Source organism: Apium graveolens, chromosome 11 (genome assembly GCF_009905375.1).
Source record: "Apium graveolens cultivar Ventura chromosome 11, ASM990537v1, whole genome shotgun sequence".
NCBI classification, from domain to species: Eukaryota; Viridiplantae; Streptophyta; class Magnoliopsida; order Apiales; family Apiaceae; genus Apium; species Apium graveolens.
In genome coordinates, this window is record NC_133657.1 from 130,188,596 (window position 1) to 130,208,471 (window position 19,876).

Sequence of the window (19,876 nt, forward strand, 5' to 3'; positions counted from 1 at the left end):
ATTAAATAGAATTTATTATAAATTATTTAATTAAATTGATTAATTATAAAACAATTAATCAATTTAAATAAATAATAAGTAATTAGGGAATAATTAAATAAATAAATAAATATTTACATTTCCAAATTCTAAAATAAATAGAAAACAAATTGAATTTATCACAAATTATTTTAGTAAACTGAACAATTATTAAATAAATAATCTGTTTAAATAAATAATCAACAAATAAGAAATAATTAATTAAATAAATAAATAAATGAGTAAATAAATAAAAAAATACATAAATTTCTAAATTTCTAAACTAAGAAAATAATTTAGAATTATTTATAAATTAAATCAGATAATTAATCTGTTATGGATTAAAAACTAAGGTATATTAATTGCTGTATTTATTACTAAGGTTCGAGAGCTCAAGGCCTTTAATGGCTCCTCTCGTGTTTCGTAGCTTAACTCTGCCTTTACGAGATGCCTACGTATCTCTGTGAATTAGAGAATCAATCCAAAAACGTAGTTCTGATTGGTGGGGGTGAGAACCCTTATATAGGTGTTGGGAGTCCTTGAATTGGACTTGGGTTAGGAGACTTGGCAAGTCTCGGAATTAGAATGGACTTTGGAGTCCTAGGAAGTAGGAAACTGATTCATTATCCAATTAGGTCCTTGGGGGCTAATCTTCAAGGATTTATATCCTCATTGGGACTCATCTTCACAGCTGATTTATCCCTTATTAATTAATTATGAAATTAATTAAAATCCAGGGTTTTGGGCCCTTTCTAATTGGGCTTCGTTATTGGACCATATATGATCTAATTAAATTTAAAACCAATTATATTCCTAGGCTATTTTTGGGCCCCTATCAAGGGTCTTGGCCTCTTCTTAATTGCCAGCCCAATGTCAATACAATTAATGCGATATTAATTACGCAATCAGGGTTTATTTTTATTCCCTATCATTTGCCCCCCAACTTCTGGGAAACCGTAAAAGATTTCGCAGAAGTTAAGTTCATTCGTTCACTTATAGGGTATTGTTTTGGCGTAAAGTATGGAGCGACCTACACATTTACAATGATTTGCCTTGTACACGGCTTCAGGGTTGTTTTAGAACTTCCTCATTATCCTTCATTACCTTTTATTCCTATTACTTAGGAATTTATCGAGTATTTTTCCCTTAATTTCTAGGTTTCACAGGAAATTTTCCTTAATATTCAGGAATTTTTCCCTTAGTTTTCAGAATTTATCCATATTTTCTGGATTTATTCTCAATTTCTGACTCATAATCGATCAGGAGATATGCAAAATCGATCAGGATTCCTGATCGAAATCGATTAGGATCATGATCGAACTAACTGCCAATCTGTCCCTCTAGTCGATGGAATTTCGACCAGGAATCATACAAAATCGACCAGGAATCCTGATCAAAATCGATCAGGATCCTGATCGAACTACCTTACAATTTGTCAATCTAGTCGATAAAATTTCGACCAGGAATCCTGATTGAAATCGATCAGGATCCTGATCGAATTGAGTATATTTTTGACAGTGAGGTCTGAGGTGGAGTAGGCCAAGAATCCTGATCGAAATCGATCAGGATTCTGATCGAATTAAACATGCTTCTGCCTTTTTGTTCGAATGAAAATTCGATCAGGAATTTATCCTTTTTTGATCAGGGCTTTGATCGAACTAAGTGACTTTTTACTCCTTTAATCGAATGAAATTTTGATCACATTTTTTCCTTTTTCGATCAGGACTCTCATCGAACTAAGTGATATTTTACCCCTGTAATCGAATGAAATTTCGATCACAGTTCTTCCTTTTTCGATCAGGACTCTGATCGAACTAAGTGATATTTTAATTCTGTAATCGAATGAAATTTCGATCATAGTGCTTCCATCTTTCGATCAGAACTCTGATCGAACTAAGTGATTTTTTACCCCTGTAATCGAATGAAATTTTGACCACAGACAGAATTAAATCAGGCGTAATTCTATTTTGATCCAACAAAAAAAATAAATAGAAAAGATACAAAATAAATATCAATAAAAGCAGATGTACTTCCTTCTTTTGATAAGGACTCTAATTAAATAATTTCTTTAAAATTCTGTTCGATTTTTTACCTTTCAGTATCTTTTCCTGCTTCTAGAATGTCCCTGAAGCTTCCCTGTTGGTGGGCTTTTCTCAAATTGGGCCTTGCCTTATGGGCTTTAGGCGCTTCGTATCTCGAGGTTTCCGGCTATAAAAAGAGAAGTGAGAAGTGAGAATCATTATTTCACTTCTCATTTCTCAAACTTCTCTCACACCTCTCTCAAGCTTCTCTCTATAAAGGTGATTTCCGGCGATCTCAGCCACCGCAGCTCCACCATCTTCAAACTTTTTCTGGGTTTCAAGCCTTCATCCCAAGAACATCAATGGCGGATCGCGATCTAGTTCGACTAGGAAAGATGAATTCTTCCAAGAGAGGTACTGCAATTCAAATCCAATCTCCCTATACTTCTCTCATTGATATAATAAATTCTAGAGGTGATGAATATCCCTCTTTATCTGATTTAGATTCATATAATCATGGTAACACTTTCCACGAGTTTGAGGGTAGAATTGAGGCTTTAACACTATGTATAAACTTCCTCTCCACCTTAGGATTACCCCGGCCGCCCCTGGGGATAGGACATGTAATTCGAAGGGCGATACACTGTTTATTTATCGAGGAGCCCTAACTGCAGGTCTTAGGTTCCCGTTTCACGAATTTATCCCGCGTTTGCTCGCAAATGTAAAGATAAACCCATGTCAGCTCCCTCCTAATACATGGAGGAATATTATTTGTTTTATGGTTCTATGTCTTAGGAATAAATTTCCCCTTTCTGTAGCTGTCTTTAGAAAAAATTCCAGTTTTATAACAGTTCTTTATCTCAACTGGGCTGGGTTTTATTACGTCAACGGCCCAAAATTCCCCACAGTTTTGATGGTAACTCCATAGTTGAGAATAACCCCAAGTAGAGATATGAGTTTGTTAGGCTGACTTGGGCTGGGGGTGATTGGGTCACGCTCTTCCGTAGGCCTTTTTGTAAAGTGTCAGATGGTAGTCCCGCTAGCATTAGGCTAACTAATGAGGAGGAGGTGGCCTATCAAGCCCTTATTTCAGATGATGGAAAAACAGATACCTGGACCCTTTTAGAGGAGTTCTCCTTGAAGAAAGTTGGTCTCTCTCATGCCAGCGATAAGGGTAACTTTACCTGCACAACTATTTCATTCTTTCTTTTATTGCAACTCTATTATTTCCAGATTTTTTATGCTTTTCTTCTTCTTCTTTTTTAGCTTGCGAGGCCATTAATATCATCAACAGGCCTAAGGAGGGGGAATCTGGCCGTCAGAAGAGGGCCAAGCTAAACAAAGACCCCAGGAGCAAGCCTGATGCTCCTTCCTTCCTTAGGCCCCACGTCCCGGTGGTAGAGCTAGGGGATGATGTTGATTCCCTCTTGAAGGCGCACTCTTTCAGGCCCAACTGGGGCTTCAGAAGGAGTGATACGGTGGTAGGATCCACCAAACACGCTAAGGCCAACTCCAAGAGTGGCCTAAAGGTCCAAATTTGGACCAATTTCGGTCCTAATTCACCCAACAGTGGCCTAAATCTCGGTCCAAATTTGGACCGAGATTAAAATAATAGTTTTTAATATATTTCTTTTAGTTTATTACATAAAGTTTTGATTTCGGGTATTTATAAATGTAATTAATCGATATTAGGATGATATTATTATTTATTTAAATAATAATTTAAATTAAAAAATATTTAAATGTAATTAAATAAATATCATTGCATTTCTTGAATTCAAATTACGAATACATTCAAACATTAAAATAAAGATTACAATACATAAAACTTAATTTGAAACACAACATAAATGAAAATACGATGAGAACTAAATTATTAATTTAGTACGGTAAATGAAATCGACTTCCTCCAAGATAGTCAAAATATTGTCCGTAAATATTATTCATTTATTAACAATTTTAAAATAAAACAAGTAATTAATAATATAAAAAAATATAAAGATAATATCTTACATCATACAAAAATAATATATTTATTATTATAAGACCTTAAAATAATTAAATAAATATTTTGAGATTTGGACCGAAATTTAGACCAAACTGTTGGAGTTGGAGAGGGGTTCGGTCCAAATTTGGACCGAGATTCGGTCCAAATTTGGACCCAACTCTTGGTGTTTCCCTAAGGACTGGTCGTATCATTCCATCACTCCCCACGACTTTACTGACATTGTCACGGGGAGTGACATTGAGACTATTGAGCTTCTGGGCTCACAGGCCCAAGCTTCGGTAATATCTCTTTCTTTTCTTTTAAGTTCCAACTTCTCTCTCTTTATAAATTTGTGTTAACTCATGTTTCTTTGCGCAGAGCAACACCTACTTCCAGGTGGCCCTTCATCAGCTAGGTCCTGGAAAGGGAATTCAGATGAGTTCGAGAGGGAGATGAAGAAGTGCAAAGAGAGGGCCGAGATTGTGGAGAAGAAGCTGACGACAAAAGGGGAGGAGCTGTCTAAGGCTCATTCCATGCTGGTTAAGCTCCGGAGTGATAAGGAAACCATCATTGATGATTACATGGATTCTGCGAAATTCAAGAATCTCATGGAAATTTATGATGAGGGTCTTTATTCTCTGCAGTTTACCCAGAGATGGGATGCGGCTGTGAAGGCTGTTTCGGAGAAGTATCCTGGTTTAGTGGATCCTAAGGACTTTATAAGTCCTGAACAGCCAGAGACGGAGGATAGCTTGGATGCTCTCTTCAACTCTCCTCATCCTGATGATCGTATGCTGGATCCCAGCACTACCTCTCCTCCTGCTTCTCTCGCAAAGGATGCTGATCCTTCTACTGATGCTGAGAAGGGAGGTGCTGAGAAGGAGCAGGGGAAGGAAGGCTCCCACATGGAGGAGTAGTGTTTTTATGTTTGTTTTTTTTCTTAACTTATTGTATCTTGAACTTATTCCCTTCGGTGATTTATTTATGTCATTTTCCAGTTGTTTATTTGCCTTTTATTTTTCTCAAGTACTTGCACTATTTACGAGAGTTAGATAGTTTTCTTGCCTTTTCGTAGCTTTCTCTCTCATTTTTTCATACTTGTACTAAAAATAAATAAGCAAACTCAACCATGTATAATATGGACCAAATAGTTCTAGGATGAGATGAACCAAACAGTTCTAAAACAAGTTTGTGGAAACTCTTGGGATTCATCCCTTACATAATTTTGTGTAGAACTAGAATCTAAAGTAATAGTCTTATTAACACATGAAATCCTAAGCAAGCAAAGCTTCAAGGTGCTTTTCAACCTTTTACCACTATAGTATGCATAAGCTATATGTAGTAAACTTTCAGGTTTTGAGCATGCCAAGTTCGAGGTACTTCTTCCCCATCCATGGTCTCCAATTTGTAAGACCCTCTTCCTTGAACGCTCTTAACTTTGTATGGCCCTTCCCAGTTTGGGGCGAGTTTTCCTTTCTGCCCTACATCAGAGGCTTCTACCTTCCTTAGGACCAAATCTCCTTACTTGAAGAATCTCTCTTTTACCCTTAGGTTGTAATAAAAGGAAGCTTTCTTCTGACATTCCACTATCCTTGCATACACCGCATCTCTTACTTCATCTATTAAATCCAGGGCTAATCTTTTCCCCTCCTCATTTTCCTTAGCATTGAAAATCTTGGATTCGGGGAGATGAGTGCGATATTTCTATAGGAACAACTGCTTCTGCCCCATATGCTAACATGAAGGGAGTTGCTCCGTAGTGACTCTACGAGTATTCTGTAAGCCCAAAGTATTGGGAGTATTTCATCTACCAAATTATTTCTGGATTTCTCAATCCTTTTCTTCAACCCATCTAGAATTATACGATTCGCTACTTCTGCTTGCCCATTGGCTTTTGGATGAGCTACAGAGGTGAACCGTAATTCGATCACATTCTCCTTGAAGTACTTCCCGAACTCTTCGTTGCTGAACTGTGTTCCATTATCAGTGACCAGGATGCGCGGGATTCCATATCGGCATATGATATTTTCCCACAGGAACTGTGCAACTTGCTTAGTTATGATTTTGGCCAAAGGCTTGGCTTCAATCCACTTAGTAAAATAATCAATAGCCACAATCAGGAACTTCCTTTACGTCGTGGCCATGGGGAAAGGCACAAGTATATCCATTCCCCACATGGCAAATAGGATGGGAGAGTTAATGCAAGTCAACATCTCGGGTGGTTGTCGAATAACCGGTGCATGTTTCTGACAACGTTCACACTGCTTCACATATTCTTTGGCATCAGCCATCATCTCTAGCCAATAAAAGCCCAAACGGGTTATTTTATGAGTCAATGCCCTGCCCCCCAGGTGTTCCCCATAGATGCCTTCGTGTACCTCTTCAAGAGCCAGGCGCGCCTCATCGGGCATGAGACATCTTAAGTAAGGAACCACATAAAATCTTTTGTACAAAATCCCATCGATCAAGGAGTATCTCAGTGCTCAAATAGCAAACTTTCGTGCTTCAGTCACATCATTTGGCAGCCATCCAGTTTGAATATGGGCCTTAATGGGGTCTATCCATGACATCCTCAGTCCTATAGGAGCTACAAGCTTAACATCAATGCTCCGTGTCTTCAAAACGCGGAAGTATACACTTCCTGAACTTTCCTCTATCTCAGATGAAGCAAACTTTAACAATGCATCTGCCTTGGCATTTTCCTCCCTTGGGATGTGCTCAACATGGCATTCATCGAATTGAGTCATCACAGCCCTAACTAGGTGGACATACTTAGCCATTGTATCATCCCTTGCTTCAAACTCTCCCTTGACCCGGGATATGACCAACTTCGACTCTCCACAGAATTTTAAGTTCTTGACCCTCAAAGTTCCTGCTAGGTCGAGGCCAGCTATCAAAGCTTCATATTCTGCTTCGTTGTTCGTAGTTGGGAAGTCTAGCTTCATAGCATATTCAATCAAGAACCCATCGGGGCTTTGCAAAACTAGCCCTGCTCCGCTTGAATTTGTTTTTGATGCTGCACCAAAATAGAGAACCCAATATTCCTTTTCCCTAACATCCGTTTTTGTCTCCTTTATCACTTTCTGTGTTTGGAGGTATAGTATCTTCCTGCCCCCCGACTTCTTGGTTGGGTATGGTACATTTTACCATGAAGTCAGCCAATGCATGGGCTTTTATTGCTGTTTGTGGCTTGTACTTGATGTCAAATTCTCCCAACTCTATTGCCCACTTAATCAGCCTCCCACTAGCCTTAGGACTATGAATAATATTTCTCAATGGTTGATTTGTTAACACTTCAATCTTATGAGCTTGGAACTAAGGACGCAATTTCCTTGAGGCCATTACCAAAGCTAAAACAAACTTCTCAATAGTTGAAACGTCCAAGTACAAGTATAGAGTTTCATTCAGAGCTGGCTTGGCCAATAATAGGGCCTGGGCCATATATTTCTTTAATTCTTCGAATGCCTTCTGGCTTTCCTCAGTCCATACGAAATCCTTAACTTTCTTCAAGGACTTGAAGAACGACAAGCACTTGTCCCCAGACTTGGAGATGAATCGCCCCAATGCAGCAACCCTTCCAGTGAGCTTTTGAACATCTTTAATAGTCTTTAGTGGCTCCATATCCAAGATTGCCTTTATTTTATCGAGGTTGGCCTCGATTCCTCTCTTGAAGACCATCAGTCCCAAAAACTTCCAGATCCCACCCCGAAAGCACACTTTGCAGAATTTAGCATCATTTTGTGAAATCTCAAGACCTCAAAAGCTTCCCTCAAATGGGTTATGTGGTCAGTCCTTATTAGAATCTTGACTAACATGTCATTGACATAAACTTCCATAGTCTTACCAATAAGATCTTTGAAAATCTTGTTTACCAACCTTTAATAGGTGGCTCCTGCATTCTTGAGACCAAACTCCATAACAAGATAACAAAAAACACCAAAGTCAGTAATGAATGATACATTTGGGATGTCATCCTTATGCATCTTGATCTGATTGTACCCACTGAATCCATCCATGAAACTCAGCTTCTCATGACCAGCAGTAGCATCTATTAATGTATCTATCCTCGGCAACGGGAAACAATCCTTTGGGCATGTGTCATTCAGATTAGTAAAGTCCATGCACATTCTCCACTTTCCATTAGCCTTCTTCACCATTATAGGGTTTGATAACCATTCCGAAAACTGAATCTCTTTAACGAAACCAGCCTCTAAGAGCTTCTTTACTTCTTGTTTGATAGATTCTTGCCTCTCTGGAGCAAAGCTTCTTTTTTTTTGTTTTACAGTCTTTCGGTTTGGATCCACATTCAGCTTGTGAGTGATCAGTTCTGGGTCTATGCCTAGCATGTCAGCTGCTGACCATGCAAACACATCACTGTTTTCTTGCAAAAAATTTACCAATTTCCCTCTAAGGGCTTCCTCTAGTGTTGTTCCCATGAAAGTCACTTTCTCAGGATCCTCGGAAGCCAAAGGAATTGAAACCAAGTCTTCTGCTGGCTTCCCTCTTTTCTCATCATTCTTTCGAATATCGAGGTCTTCAATAGGCAGAACCTTCCCCCAACTCCATCTGCCCTAAGAGAGGCCACATAACAACTTCTTGCCATCTTTTGATCTCCCCTCTCTTCTCCAATCCCATTCCGGGTGGGAAACTTCATCACTGAATGACAGGAAGAAGGGACTTCCTTGAAGACATGTATCCCTGTTCTTCCCATGATCGCGTTGTAAGTTGAACTAGCCTTCACCACCATAAAGTCCAACATCTGTGTCACTTTTCTTGGTTCCAGACCTATGGTCGTTGGCAACTTAATTATCCCTTCCATGGGGCACTCCAATCCTGCAAACCCATATATTGGCATATCGATCGGGGTTAATTGAGAATCATTGTAACCCATCCTTAAAAAAGTGTCATGGAGTAATATGTCCACCGAGGCACCATTATCAACGAGGACCATCTTTACTTCCCTATTATCGGGGTTATGACCAGTGGGTCGTCATGAGGAAATTTCACACCTTCCAAGTCAGAATCATCAAATGCCATTGTCACTCCTGTCCTAGCCCACTTCGGGGATTCCCCAACAATATGCATGACTTCTCTAGTATAAGCTTTTCTTGAGTTCTTGGACAAACCTGTAGCAATTGGTCCTCCAAAGATTATATTTATCACAGGCCCTCGGGGTCGCGGTCCTCCAAAGATTGCATTTATCACGGGTCCTCTAGGCTGGGGATTTCGCCCTCGATCGTCTTGGTCCCTCCTACAATCTTAAAAGTTCTTTCTCCCATTGTTGTTCCTATCTCCTCCATCTCCAGTGTACTTGCTCAATCTTCCTTTCCGAATGAGGAACTCTATTTCATCTTTCAGTTGTCTACATTCATCGGTGTCATGACCAACATCCTTATGAAACCTGCAATATTTGCTCTTATCTAACTTGGTAGGATCAGCCTTCAGGGGTTTAGGCCAACGAATATCTCTATCCTTCTCGATTTCCATCAAGATCTGGCTTCTAGGAGCATTCAACTTAGCATATTCATTAAACTTTTGCCCAAGTCCTCCCTTCTTTGGGGTTGAATCAGGGTTTTGCTCAGTTCTAGGATACTTGTCCTTGGTAATATATTCCAGATCAGTATTTCGCTTCTTGCCACCAGTAGGCTCGTTATTCACTACCATTTTCCTCATACTAGAGAACTGACATCTCGATAAGTATAATGACTTATCGAGATCTCTTAGTTTTCTACAAGTGTTTTGACTTGTCGAGGTATATGAGTTCTCGAATGTGAACTTGACTTGTCGAGGTATCTGAGTTCTCGAATATGAACTTGACTTGTCGAGATCTCTGAGTTCTTGAATGAGCTTGGCTTATCGAGGTCTTCAAGTCTTTGCATGTAGAATTAACTTGTTAATATCTCTAATCTTCATATCTTCATTTTGGCTTATCGATATCTCTGAGTTCTCTAATGCAGAAATGACTTGTCGATATCTCCAATCTTCATATTTTCATTTAGACTTGTCGATATCTTTGAGACTTCTCTATAAGCCATTTTTGACTTGTCGATAAGTCATTCTAGAGTTCTCGAATGACTTCTCTATATGACTTGATCTGTGACTTGTAGATTTCTTAACTTAGAATATTTTTCTCAAAACAGATTTAATCAACTCCAAGCTTCTTCACGCTTTCTCTGAGGAATGATTTTCTTTCAGAATTTATTCTTAGGCTTGAGACTGTTTATATAAATATACTCCAGTCCAATCTATTGACACTTCTATAGACTCAAGTAATACAATACAAAATGCAAACTTAGATTATCATACAACTTACTTAGGGCTGTCAGTTTGACTTAGTCTTGTTACTGTATATGCATGTCTTGCACAACAATCTCCCCCAATTTGTGAGAAGATTGTTTATTACAAATTCATGCCTGATAACAAGACTAACCCCAAGCTACAATGAACAATAGAACATTACATAAGAATTGACAGAAACACACCATTTATACATAAGGATTTCATAGCAAGAAAGGAAATTTCATGAGTTGAATATACCATAAAAATCACAAAGGATATATACTGCAAAAACCATAGTGAGTTATGTTTGATTTCTTAGATATTACTCATATACGTATACACATCACGTTCATAATTTGATCCTTTTGTGTCACAAGAACAAATCCTATCTTCATAACCATCTTTCTTTCAAAATATTCATGGTGAGTCTTCCACACACCAAAAAGTCTGCTCAATAAATTCACCCTCAACACTTCTTAATTTGTTCGTTTCTTGTAATATACTTTAAACTATCTCTAAGTTCATTTGAGATTAATAATGTCTTCCTTTTACATAGGGTTTCATAAAGTGACATGTTCGTACTCGCATGGCAGCTATTACGTCATAATTCAAATAACAATAAATGTTCATCTTCAATTATCTTCTAAATAAAGGCACTTATTCGTAACACATTTTTCACGATCTTAGTAAGAATAACTTTTACGTTTTGGTGCTTAGGCACTCCTAGGAATTTCTTTAAAATCTTAAGTTAAATCTAGGGTCTCTGTCTGACACCATAGAAACCAGTACACAATATCGCGTAACATTTTCAATCAAATATAGTTGGACCAACCTTCCCAATGAAAATCTTTCATTAGTTGGCAGGAAATGCACTGATTTAGTCGATCGATTATATTAGTCAAATGCACTCATTCTAACGGCATACCTTTTGTATCGCGTTATAATTAGCTTTTGTTTTTAGTAATCTTACTAACAAATCTATAGCAATGCATTCCCATTTCCATTCAGGAATATCTAATAGATGAAGTATCTACTCAGCCACTGAGGCCCAACTTTGACTCTTTGACACGTATAAAATTTACTTATTCATTCCGCAATCTCTGTCTTCATATTTGGCCACCAAAATTTTTCCTCCCGATCTTTACATATCTGCAATTTATAGGGTGAATTAAATAGCTTTGTATAGAATCCAAATGCGCGAACAAAATCTATGTATACCTTTATTATCCTTTTTGAGCCTTAATTTAGTTTCCAAATAGTTTATCATTTTTATGATCCTCTCTAAGCTCTTGACAGCGTTGAATCTTTTCCAGCATTCAGGCTGAATCATTATTGCGTACATCATGTCATCCACTAACTCTAGTACTCGTACCTTAATTTCCATTTTCTCAATTCTACTGATGTGATTAACATATTCATCCTTTTTTGCGACCCAATGCATCCTCTACAACATTTGCTTTCTCTGGATGGTAGTTTATGGTATAATCATAGTCCTCGATTAGTCCTCAACATTGTATTCATCTCTTGTTTAATTTCTTTTAATTAAGGATTTAATTCAAACTGTTATGATTCGTATAAACTTCATACTTTTCACCGTTCAGAAAATGGTTCCAAATCTTAAGTGCGAACATTTTTGCGACCAATTCCAAATCATGGGTGTGTTACTTCTATCTATGTTGCATCAATATGCCTCCTAAACATTTATGAGAAGCATCATTAAGGATTACAAAATTACCTTTATCATCCTGTAGAACCGATACTGGTACAGAGACTAATCTTTTATTTAACTCTCGAAAACTCTTATTTATATGTCCGTATGAATTTCTTATTTTGTTTTGTCAACTTTGCTAATGGTATTGCTATCTTTGAAAAATATTATATAAAACTTGATATAATCAGTCATTTCTAGAAAACTTCTAGCTTCCATATGTGTCATAGATCTTTCTAAATTCATCACTTCTTCAATCTTTACGGGGTCCATTTAATGCCTTAACTACTAATTATATGTCCAAGAGACTGAATCTCTTTTAACCAAAATTCGCACTTCAAGAACTTAGCGTACAACTTCTATTTTCTTAAGGTTTTCAAAATGATACTTAGATTTCCAACATGTTTTGCTTCTTATTTGGAATGGATCAAAATATCGTCAATAAATACAAATACAAATTGTCTAAATACTCTTTGAAGGCTTTATTCACCAAATACTTAAAAGCAGCAAGTTTTGTCAATCCAACCGCCATTACTAAGAACTCATAATGCCCATGTCTCGTCCAAAATGTCATTTTGAAAATATCTTCTTCTTTAATCTTCAGTTGGGTATAACTAAGCCTTAAGAAAATTTTTGAGAAACATGTCACTCCATTCAATTGGTCAAATAGATCATCAATTCGCGATAATGATACTTATTCTTAATGATTAACTAAGTGTACACAATCTCACACTCTCATCTTTCTTTTTGGAAAACAATAGTAGTGCGCTCTAAGGTGATACACTTAATTGAATACTTTTTTATCAAGTACTCTTGCAATTGTGCCATTACTTCCTTCATTTCAATTGGTGTCATTCGATATAAAGCTTTCGAAACTGGTTCCATTCTCGGTTCTAAATCAATAGTGAGTTCGATTCCTCAATATTGTGGTAGTCCAGGTAATTCATCAAGAAATACGTCGGAAATCTTATTGATAACATGACTATCCTCAATTTTACTAACATCTATTATGTGAGCCAAATAGGCTTCACATCCTTTCCTTAATTACCTCTTCATCTGAATCATTATCAAAAATCTATGTTCTTGCTTCCGTTATCTGAACACCACTTCTTTATTATCCATAGATTTCAACTTTACTTTCTTATTTTTGCATTCGATCTGAGAATCATAATACGTGTAACCAATCCACTCCTAGAATAATATAAAGTTCTCCTAACTTGAAGGGCATCTAGTTGGTGGAGAAATGACAAACTTCTAACTCGATATCACAACTAGGAAAAGTTTTATTAACAATAACTCTATCCTGATTCACCACTCTGATAACCAAGTTAGACTCTAAAGGGTGAGTAACACATTTCAATGTATCGACCAAATTCTCAGATTTAAAAGATCTATTAGCTCCAGAATCCATTAAAAAATTTCCCTCTAACTTAACACTTCTTTAATCTTAATATCTATTTGAATCCTCTATTTTCCTTTTCTTCCCTACATTCTCTTTTGAATAACATCAATATAAAATTGTACTCAAAACAACTGCTTAACTTTTGATCTCACGGATTATGGTCTTGTTGAAACATTTTTGCCTTCATTGTTTCAATATCCATATACTCGGGTACAAATCTTACTCCAAAAATTTCATCTTATACTTCGACATGTACAAATTTATGTTTTAATTCCAAAAATTTTACATTCCAACTAATCTTGCATTTAGCATGGTAATTAATTTTCTAAGAACGACCCCATAAATTTCCGTCATAAATTAACTTCTTCTTCTTTCTAATCGCGTTTGTAGACTCCCGTCAGATATTTACTTCATTCTTTTAAGTAAAACTCGTATACTGCATCTTTCTTTAATTAAATATGTTATTTCTACAAAACTCGCTAGAAAAATATAACTGGAAAACTACCGGCTTTCGGTGTTAGGAGTTGCTGCTGAGTTAATGCAGATGACTGTTGTTATGAAAGTTAGAGAAATTGGTTAGTTACAAGATTGTTCTTGATCTTGGCCTTAGTTCTGATATTGGTTTTCTTTATTTGGGTTAATGGGTAGAGTTGTCACTTCACTGCTTTCGACAAGCAATTTTATTTAGCAATAGACTAGCATGGCAATTTATAACAATGCATTTTTTATACTAAAAGTTTATAGAACTCTATCTTCAAATTTTTAACCATTTTACGCATGCAGTATTATTATTACATAATTCGCTCATCACATAAGGGGTACTCACATGGTAAGAGTTCAAGAGGTTTTACTACAAAAATAAGGAGCATAAATAAAAATGCATTCATCAGCCTTTAGATAAAATTTGTAAACTGTTAATGGTGAGTTTTGATAACAAGTTACGATATTCAAAATACAACAATTGATTCACAAAGATGTTAGGTCACACACACTGTAGAAGGGGGTTGAATACAGTATTTAGCACAATCAAATCGAATATAAGAACTCAAGTAACAGAAAATAGATTTTATTCAACACAATAAACTCTGTTACAATATGGAATTGTCCTCTCTCAGTGATGAACAAATTATCACGAGAGCTGCTAGAGTTACAAAGAATAATAATTTCGATAATCGTAACACTTATAGTGTAAACTCTATGCCTGTGTTTATATACTACACAGTTACAAGATAATCTTCTAATTGATATGGAATATAATTATGCTCCCTAAAATATATCAACTAGTTATCTTTTCTTCCAAGTTTTCAATTCTTCATAGAATTCCTTCTTCATGCACAATTCTTTCTGTCTTAATCTCGATCTTCTTTCCTTTCAATCAGCCGCCTGCCTTATCTGAAAGTCATCTTAAGTCCTGATATTATCTCCTGATAAATATCTTCTGAACCTTAAGTTCTGATAACTTAAGTTCTGATATCTTAAGTTTTGTCTTCAGTATAAGTGCTGATTTCCAGTTAAGTATTGATCTATCCTGTTATGTAAGATCTGAAAAACTAAACACAAATCATATTACACATGACATTATCAAATATATCTAACAATCTCCCCCAACTTGTAAATTAGCATAATATACAAGTTCAACAGATATTTGATGATGTCAAAAACATTAAGTACAAATGCATGAGAATTTGACTAGATAACTACAACTTACAGTCCTTTCAGCTTTACCAACTTTAACTTTTGATAACTGGTTCAGTCTGTATAAACTTCAGAATTTAAGTAGTTGTAGATCTTTGACTTGGCTTCAACTTCAATTTCTTCTGATCTCTTTGATATCAGGAGTTGTCATGAGATAGTTCTTCAACAAACATCTCTCTGCATATTCAAGTTCATTGACCATCCTCCTTTTAGCATTTATCAATTCAGCAGTATCTTCTCCAGTTTGAAAAATATCTACTCTGAGATCATTTATCTTAGCTTTTTCTTATCTCCTGATCTAGTCTTATCAGATATGCCTTGTCAGACTCTAGATTGAATTCCACAGCCTTATAACCCAGAAAAGTAGTTATAATCCTAGCAGAGTTAGGCTTCATATCGAAAATATCACCCTTGTGATCTCTGTACTTGGAACAGTATGTGCTGTCAGACTTTACAGAATAAAGTTTCTTCAGTCTTTGAATTTGAGACTTTAAATACCCTGCAGCACTGTCTGTTAATCTATCTTTCACTTGAAGTAGGAATAGAACATGTTCCAGTTCTTCAAAATACTTCAGTGGTATAGCATTTTTCTTAATCTGGTATACCCTTCCATCTGTCATAAAATATAACAAGATATGTTCTTTCAAGAAGGTATGGTAAACCATTTGTACAGATTCAAGTCGATTCAATCTTTCAGGAGTTGCTCCAACACCTGGTTCACTTAAGGAAGTTAGATCATTGGTAGTGTTATGTACTCTTCTTTCATCAGAACTACCCAACCCAGATTTATCTTTTGCTTCCTTTCCTGTAACAACTCTTGCTTCAAAACCACTTGTTGCAGTCTTCAAAGGTTAAGCCTGTTTAGCTTTGGTGAATCCTGGTAGGAGTATCTTTGAAGGTTTAACATGAGCAATGTCAGAGGTTTCCTTTTCCTTATCTTCTGATATCAAGCCAACTTGAGCTATATCAGAGGTTGCTTGCTTCACTGTTATATCAGAACTTACTAAATCTTGACTCTGAACAACATGAGCCACGTTAGAGGTTGTTTGAAAAATCTTCTTATGCATCAGAGTAAGATTAGCATCTGCTTCATCATCAATTATTTCTTCATCCATAACTGGCATATAAACCTTCACAGGTTCATTAACTTTTTCTTTGCCCTTGGACCTTGGATCAATTTCCATTTGTGATTTGACCTTGATTGCCTCAGAACTTGTTCTTTCCTTTATCACAATACCCTTAGGTTTTGGAAATTTCTTTTCAACAACAGAAGCTTCAGATTTTGTCTTGACACCTTCTGCTTTGAGTCTAGCTTCTTCTTCCTTTAGACTCTCAAAGTCCATTCCTGGATTTTCTTTAAGAAATAACTTCTTTGAAATTTCTTCATCAAGTTCTAGATATCCACCAGAACTTATCCATTTACCAGTATCAGAACTTATTCTTCTCCCAGTATCAGAACTTGTTCCTTGACTTGTAATTCTAGCTTTACTTGACGAAAGTCCTTTGCCTTGACCTTGATCTCTACCCTTATCAGAGTTTCCCTGGTCATCATTTCTATCATCATTTCCTTTCAGTGCCTGAATAGATTTGCATTTGGACTTAATCATTTTCTCCCCCTTTTTGGCATCAACAGGTAATAGAAGAGAGACAAGCAATTCCACTGAGGATTGGATCTCATTGAGTTGACTTTGGTGAGAAGCCTGATTCTGCAGAATTTCTTCAATTTGAGCTTGTTGCTTCTCCTGAGTTTTCTCAATGTAGGCAATTCTGTCAAAGGTTAGCTTGAAAAATTTGTTCTTTTCAAGTTTCACATTCATATCTTGCTGAATTAGAGCTTCCTGAATTTTGTTCACCTTGTCATGAGTTATTGAGTGTTGACCTTGAAGGTGTCTTATACTCAATGCAGTAACTCTCATATGTGCCTTGAAATCATCATTTATCAGCATTTCATCAGCTTTTGCAAGATGCTCAGCAAGAATCTTTTTAGAAGGAACAAAACTAACTGAGTTCCATTCTTTAGTCCAATCCTTTCCTCTAGGAGTTTCACTCCAAGGTACTGGTGCTTCCCCTGTAACAAACTTCTTGACTATCTCAGCTTTATGAACAGTTTGTTGAGGTGCATGTCCTGATGGACCAGCTGCATCAGCATCTAAAGTACCAGCAGCTTCACCAGTATTTTCTTCATTAGCAGCATCAGAACTTGTAGATCCTGCAGTATCAGTATCCTCTGATAAAATAGCAGTATGTGAGGCTATAGAGGCTTCAACATTTTCCTCTAAATTCTGATATGTAACCAGGTTTCGATCAACATTCAAAAGTGATGTTGTTGGTGGAGTGAGTTGAATTTATGAAGCTTCCAAATACAAAACCTCAGGCACAATCAGGTTATGAATATCAATTTTAGCATTTAGACCTGGTTCTTCAGTATGTACTGGATCAACTATAGGTGACATAGAAGGTGTAGGTATCTTAGCTTGAGCAGTTTCTGGTTGTGAAGTTTCTGTTTGTGCAGAAGGAAGTAATTCAATAACAACTGGTTCGGTTGAGATCAGAGATTCCTGATCCCCTTCCTTAGCTGCTTCCACTACATCTGAATCTGACTCAACTATGTCCCTATTAGCTCTCTGTTTCTTTAATTTCCTCAAAGGTGGAGACACTGTAGGAGTTTTATCATCAGAATTTAATTTTCTAAGCATTTTGAGGGGCCTAGAACTCCCAGTTACAGTATCTTTCTGAGAAGGAACCTTCTCAGCTTCTACAATAATATGTTCTGATATAGGAACTAGTTCCTCAGTTGTTTTCTCAAATCAACAGAATTTAATCAAAATATTCATCACAAAATAAAGTTAAAAGTCGATGAAGTAAAGATTAATAAATTACAATTCAACATGCATAGTCACATAATTTGAGAAATAAAGAACAAATCTTACAATTGAAAGAAAACTTCATTAATATATCAGATGATTATATTCGATGAAATTTATCAATTACATGCAAAAATTACAAGATAGTCCTATTCTACGAGATCTAACATCAACAACTTTAGTCCTAGTCTAAGAAGTCTGAAAAAGCTGACTGTGAAGAGAAACAGATGAATAACAATTAATTCTTCTTCCTACTTTCAACAAAGAGAACAACAAGATGAATAATTTGCTCATGCTGTCTAAGAATACGAAGATGAGCTTCTCTTTGGAAAGACAATAGATCATTTTTAATGTTCTCTGGAAGTTGAATCCAGAGGACAAATGGAATGTTGTTGATAGGATATGAAGTCGGAATCCCATTTCAAAAAATGAACACAGTTTATGTGCCATAGATGTAACACCAACTAAAATGAGCCATTGTTTGAGAGAAATGACCAGATGTGGTTTTACTGATGAATGTTCAGTCATTTAAATAGGCAATGGAATACTAAGGGACACGAGGACTGGTTAAACATTACAAGTAAAAATAATGACCCCTCGACTCCCTAGACTGATGGGAAATAATAACAGTCAGTAAAAGATCTAAAGCCGAGTTAATGGGCACGGGATATGATAATTATTACTGTGCGCATGCAGTTTTTTCAAGACATACACGTTAACCACTAACCCACAATGATTATGACTATTTTATCTTACATTAACCAATATTCTGTAAAAATATTATCGTTCAAGTAATGACAAAAAATAAACCAAGTAAATAGATACTGCCATGTAAGCATCAAAACTTGATTATTATCAGGATTTAAAAGTCATCAGAATATGGCTCCTTAACTCGAAAAGTGAATGTGTATTCCTATAATTCTTCTCACAAATACTGATATGGTTTCATCAGAACTTAATCATCAGAACTTCCATCAGAACTTGTTCTCATAATTTATGCAATTTGACACATAAACTGTTCATCTAAAACAACATTGATCACCACAGTAATTTTCATTATTCATATGGAGTGTAAGTGTATGCATTAAGCTAAATATCAGACAAAGAGTAAAGTCTTATTCACTTCAGTACATCTTAGAAACAAGGCATAACTAAGAACTTTACTTAAAATCTGTCATTATTCTGAAGTCTACTTTAGAATGAGTTCAGGCATGAGTCCATCTCAACTATTTTGTGCTCATTTTATGCATCTTTTGAAATTCTATTTTACAGTGGCTTTCCAGTGTAAGTGAGTCACGACTACTTATCAGAATTTATGCTGTTATCAGAGTATTTCTCCAGTAATCATAGAGTGTAAAAAGTCACCAAGAAAATTTTATTTTGATTTTCTAATGCATATTACTTAATACCAGCAATGCACTTGGGTCTTCCCTTCCATATTTTTTACTCTAGATCTCAAAGGAGTACCTGATTTTTATTTATTTTCTTTTCTTTTTCTTTTGATAAGTGAGGCTTATCAGCACTTAGTATATTCACCAGATTTACTAACATCAGAACTTAACAAATAAGAAGCATTATTCTAGTTTTTGACTTAGTAATAAGATACACAAAGTAAACTTAACTAAGCTCAATATCAGAATTTGCTTGTGTTAAAAGATTTCCACATAAATAATTACTTCAAACATGGGATCTTTAAAATATTAAAGATTACTAGGTCAGCATCTAGCACAGTTATCCTCATTGGATTGAATAATCACAGAAACATTCATATCACTATCAGAGTTTAGAAATTCACATCAGACAACAATCAGCACTTAAGTAATTTTCAATTTAAGCACAGAATACACAAAAATAGTAATATTTGTAAATACTGATCATAAAGTCTGATGTATCAGAACATAA